The sequence below is a fragment of the Osmerus mordax genome, chromosome 15 (assembly GCF_038355195.1).
Source record: "Osmerus mordax isolate fOsmMor3 chromosome 15, fOsmMor3.pri, whole genome shotgun sequence".
In the NCBI taxonomy this organism is placed as follows: Eukaryota; Metazoa; Chordata; class Actinopteri; order Osmeriformes; family Osmeridae; genus Osmerus; species Osmerus mordax.
Window position 1 is genome coordinate 11453697 of NC_090064.1, and position 6125 is coordinate 11459821.

Below are 6125 nucleotides of genomic sequence, written 5' to 3' on the forward strand. Positions count from 1 at the left end.
CAAACTGGAAACCCTAAATAATAGTTGAATAAAAAAGTACAAGCCAGTCAAATAAGACCCTTAATACCAATCAACAGAAAAAACGACAAGAAACAACATTAAAAGTAGTCTGAGATTTTAGACAAACCCTAAATCAAGGTAATTCCTTTGGTGTCCATAACAGCCTCCACAAAACAAAGAGCTGGGTGAGAAGTGAGAAACACTGGACAGTCTAAATCTGCAGGTAGTACAAATGGATGGTCACTATTTGCAAGGCGAAACCAGTGAACCTTTTAGATATTCCAGACAGACACTCCTGCAACAAAGCTACAGAGTATGACCACTGAAAACCAGACGCCAGTTTCTGCTCGAGCTCCAGAGAACGTGTTACTTTGTGGTGTGAAACAGAGACACTTCATTCTGTGGGTGTCAATCTCCAGCACACCTTTGGGACAGCCAGTGACAGGACGTAGGAGGAATCGCCCAAGCAACACCGCCCCGGAGGGCCCGCAGCCCCACACTGCTGCAGGACACCACCAACCAAGAACACAGACTACTGATGCTGTCTGTCTGTGCTGCCAAGCCCAGAAGCCTGCCGTCTTTACAATGCACTTGTCATTTAAAAAAGAAAGTGACACAGCTATTACATGTATAGTATCTAGGACATGGTCCACACTTCAGGACAGAGTCTACACTATACTACATTGTCTACACTAGGACATAGTCTACACTATGTTGAGAAAAAAAGAACCAAAAATATACACAGCAAACAGTTTTCCAAGGTATGGTAATGTCTCAAAGTAACAGATTTGATTAGATTCATGTTTATTGAAGAATGATAGGAGTGTCAGCTGATTAGTTAGTCAATCCCGCAGGGGCCAGACCCACCAATCACATGCTGAGGTCTGAGAATCTCCCGTCTACTCATTGGTGAACTGCTGATCTAACATAGCTCCTGTCTAATCAGTGATGAGGAACCAAGGAGATCAAAAACAATAGCCTCGGGCCAGATCTTAGCAAAGCACAGTATACAGAAATCAAAACATTCACAAAAACAAAGACGTTCACGTTGAAATGCAACTACTTCATCTTGAATGATACATTTCATTCACTTTTATGATAAACTCCTAAAAACGGTTGAATATCTTAATGCATGTGTAGGGCATTACGCAATATACTATATTTCAAATATTTTGCTTCTTGACATGGATCACCGATTGTGTTGTGTAATGTCTCACTAGGTTGCTCACTAGCTCGGCATCAAGATGCCCATGGAGATTCTCACCACAGTTGCATACTGATCTACTGATCCCAGGTTGATCATGTTTCAGGTCGCCATGTATGAGGCCCGTAGGGGGCATTCCCCCACCCACCCCACACTCCCACAGTGTCGTGACTCCTCCAGGTGCCTGGAATAACGCTACAATCCCTCCAGGACACCAACAGAACCTTTTGACGCCTGTCGTGCCAGATTAGAGCTAATGGCCTCAAACTGAGCCCCCCCCGCACCTGTTATGGCCTCAACAGGACTTTGTAGAACGCTGGAGATATGGCGGAACCTTTCCCCCGGGTGGAACCTTTCTCCCGACCTATCACAACGCGGGGCCGACGCCCAGCTCCCCACCGTTTCCTCCCCTCTCATATGGCTCATTTAGAATCACATCATTTGTCAAGGGTAATACCGTGGAGGCGTGGCTTCAGACTGGACTCCTGCTGCGGACTTAGAGAGTGTGTGTGTGTGTCTGTGGGGAGGGGGGTGGGTGTGAGACTGGGCAGACAGTCACTCAAAGCCCTTCACATTTTCAATCCCCTCCGCTTTGCGCTACCCCCCTCCCCCCCCCCCCCCCCCCTCATATATGTGTAACCCCCCCTGGCCAGGGTTTGACGAGCGGCCAGGGTTTGGATTTTGCGGGGCCCCTCAGCTCAGCGAGGAGAGAGAATGATCAATGAGAATGATCTGATTCCTCCAGCCCCGTGCCAGACCCCTTCTTAACCCCGCTAACCCAATCAGCCATGCGTTGCCTGGCAACACGGGGAGGGGGGCCCTGGGAGGAAGCGAACGTGTCTGTGGTGGTTGGGGGGGGGGGGGGGGGGGGGGGGGGCGGCGCTGGTGGCCGTCCTGGACACCCGACGATCTCACCGGACATATTTCACTTGGATGGCTGTAGCCTGAGCGGCGCGGGGCACTTGTCAGTGCTCTGCTGTGATTGGCTGCTTGAAGTGATGAATAGGCCTTGGAGATGCAAACACAGAGCTCTGAGACTCCGAGTGGCGTCTCTTAGCAGAGCTCTCACAGTAGCATGAGGCTGGAACGACCACAGCTTAGACAGACATTCAAAACCACACCCTGCTCACGCAGAGGACACAAAGGGAAACTCTGTCCATTTCAGAGAGAGAAAGAAAAATAAAGAGGCTGAGACAGACTGAGAAACAGACCCCATTCCACTGCTAATCTCTGTTTACAGTATTTTTATTAGGAGATCTCTACCCAATCCACCCCCGCCTCCATCTCCATCATACCCACCATCCCTACCACAGCCCCAGCACTGAACCCAGAGCCCCTGCTTCTCTGGAGGCTGTGTGAGTGACAGCTTTCTGGAGGGGAATCCACATGAAGCCCTTTCATCAGTGCCTCCCTCAGGACACTTTCTGACTGCTACAACAACGCAGAGCATAGGCCTGTTGAAGCACTAAGAGGTTGCACAAAGGAGGGCTTGTGTTTGGGGTTGTCTTTGTGTGTGTGTATGAGGGGGGGGGGGATTCAGGAGGGGGGGGCGCATTCAGGATGTGTGGGTGTCTGCAGGAGAGAGGGATATCTCTGTGTGTGTGTGCTTATTTGTGTATGTGTGCAGGTTAGAGAGGCTACTGTTGTTTGTGTGTGTGTGTGTGTGTGTGTGTGTGTGTGTGTGTGTGTCATGGGGTAGGGGCTTAGGAAACCCCTGCAACTTCTAACACATAGTGTAACAGGCTGTGGGCAGAGGTGTGTGAGATGTCTGCATCCAAACCTTGTCATCTGGTCTCGAAGGCTGGGTAGAAAAGGTGCAAGTCAGTTCTCCTCTGCAGACCATATATCTGACCAATTAGCGTCTCCCTGGCAGAGGTGCATGATGTTAGGGTCAGGGTCAAGAGTCAGGGGTCAGGGTACATGTATCTGGTTTGAAACCGAAACTCTGTACTCATTACCCAGCTGTCAGCTGACCCCTGATGTCACCTTATCACATAATTAAAGATATATGTCAGCTGAAACTCACACACATACACAGGTCATAGAGCAATACAGAATGAAATGGTCAAAGAAGGAACATTGTTACTCACATCCCAAAGACCAACATCCCCAGTTGACTCTGGAAAGTTCTCAGCTTGGTTACAAAGGTGACAGAAATACACTTACATTGTAAGTAACTTTTTACTGTCTATTTGACTTTATCAAACAAGTTTACCTTTCGCAGGCAACATTGTGCTTTAAAACACAGGGCTGGAAGGTGGGGGACTGCACAGAGGAGGCACACTTTGATAACTTAGCAATAAAAAGAAGTATGACTATTTACAAACATGAAAAAGTCGAGTCATTAATCATGGTTTGACTCACATCAATATGCATATGATAATAAATCAAGATAATTGTCAGGTTCAAACCTTTAAAAGAAGGTTGTGGGTGTACAGTGCCTGCCTTCACCCTATCTGTAACAAAGAGAAGTGCAGATGAGGCACAGATAAATCACACAGCGATTGATTTATCTCCGTGCCGAGTGTCAGAGAGTGATGTAACACCCCACCCATTCTACACCGCCCCCTCACCCCCCACAGCAGAAGATATTCACCTAATCCTATGCATATGTATTATTGTATCATGCAAGTTATCTACTTTAGTTAGTAACAAAGAACCAGTGTTTTTCAATAGAGCAGCAGAACAGAGGTATGTGCCCGGCTGCTTTAGAGCCCTGGTTGCACGGGAGTCCATGGATCCAGAACCGCCCCTGTTCAATGTCACATCCTGAGTGCTTCCCTTACCTACCCCTCCACCCCCCACCCTCGCCAACCACCATCTCTTCTCTTCAGGGAAGGCACTGTAAATTAATCCGAGCCCCTGCCTCTCCTGGGAGAGGTAACCGTGACAATGGACCTGTTTCGGCGGCGACGGTGTCAGCCGGCCACTGTGGGTTGGATTGAACCAGATCATTCCTTGTCTAACACTACCTACCTTCACGCACTGGCCCATCTGAGGCAGCGAGAATTAGAACAGCTCAGAGATCTGTCATCATATGGTGGGGGGGAGATGGGAGGCAAGGGTGTTGTTCCCTCGATGGTCCTTGTTCTCCTGTACGTCAATCTCTGTCCATATGTGACACGTGACATCACTCACGGCAAGAGAGAAAGACACATGATGGTTAGCCGACCAGGGGCTGTGTCTGCTGAGAATACTGGCTTGCCAGGGAGAAATCCACGACCGCCTTGCCATTATTTACATTACCGGTACAAGCAAGTTTGATCAAATATTTACGTTGAAGGAAAGATGCCAGGGGCGAGGCTGTAGCAAACATCGCCTGTTTCTCTTTCACCCGACCAGACCTAAGGGTAGAGGGTCATCTCTGAGACAGAGAGAAACCAACGAGAGATATTCTTCTGAATGAAGAGAACCCAGTGTGAAAAGCCTTGAAGGCTGGCTAATCACCTCACTCTAATGTGAACATCTGCTGTCTCTCCCAATGTTCTCAATGAAGTCTGAAACCATGAAGTCTGGACTCAAACTCCTCTCCGCGAGAGAGAGGGTTCGGCAAACATGGAAAGTGAAATTTGAGACCTGAATAAATTGAGCTCGATTTTTTCATTTGAAATTTTGGAACATTCATTGTCAATGATTGCCATTCCTTGGTGGAGAGCGGGCAGTAGGTAGTAGTTCCAGCGGAGAAGGGAGAATCCATCAGAGAACAAGAGTGGGTGGACAGGGACATGACCGGTCATACCAACAGGCTGGTCTCCTGTATCTGGTGTCTGCTGGGGATCAGGATATCCATGGTTTAGTTCATCAGCATTCAATAAATGGACGTGTGAGTGTCCTGGTTCTGGCTGATGGCATTCTTAGCCAGAGACACTGATTCATGAACATGGATTGCGTCTGAGTTTAGATATAAGAGAGGATTCCCGTGCCTCTTTTTTAGAGCAGTGCGTGAATTTGTTCTTAAAGCTCGCTGTTTGGATGACGCACGGATAAAACGGATTCCATTTCCAAGCTTCTTTACAGTTTCTGGTTGTTTATTCTAGGAGGGTCATCATCACTGTGCTTCACGAAGCGTGACGTTTCCTGTGGTGACCCCTTGCCTCCCCCTCCTCCCCCCCCCCGTCTCCCCAGGTAACAGGATGCAGGGCGGTGGGAGAGCGCGGCGGTGGAGATGTGATTAAAGCGGATCAGAACGGCAGGGTGTGGTGTTCGGGCTCTTCCGTCAGAGACATCAAACAGCCAGGTGCCCTCGTCAGGTACATAGCCAGCCAGCAGGCAGGGGAGTAGGGGAGGAAGAGAGAGAAGTGACTCAGTCCCTCCTCACACCCTCCCTCCCTCTCTTTGTCTCTCTACGGAGGTCCTGCCACAATGACCTCTGGGTTTGGGGGTAGGTTTCTGTCTTCCACTGTGTGGGCGTGTGTATGAGAGAGAGAGAGAGAGAGAGAGAGAGAGAGAGAGAGGGAGAGAGAGAGAGAGAAGGAGTGAGAGGGACATGGATGAATGAATGTGTAAATGAATTAAACTTGACTTCTCTCACTACGGTGAAAAACTCATTTCCACCTATTTCACACCCCTCATCCCTGGTTGTTTAATTCATTAAGTCTTGTCGAGAAGAGAGATTAAATAAACCCTGTTCCATGGTAAAGAGTCTCAGACTTGCTTTTCCACCATATAATATCCTCTCATGGTGCACTATAAGAATCAACTGAGAAATCTTTGGGTAGACCAATGATTTCTTGACTGTTTTATCTATTTTTGCCTACCACACTTCTTAGTGGTTGACTTAATCTCCTGTGTGGTCCAAAGAGACCGATGCTCCATCAATTAGCAAATGGAACATGCCCCAGTATACAGACAGAACCACATAAGAAGCAGATGCACAAAAGAGAAGGGTGATAGAGAGGGATGGATGGAAATAGAGTGAGAA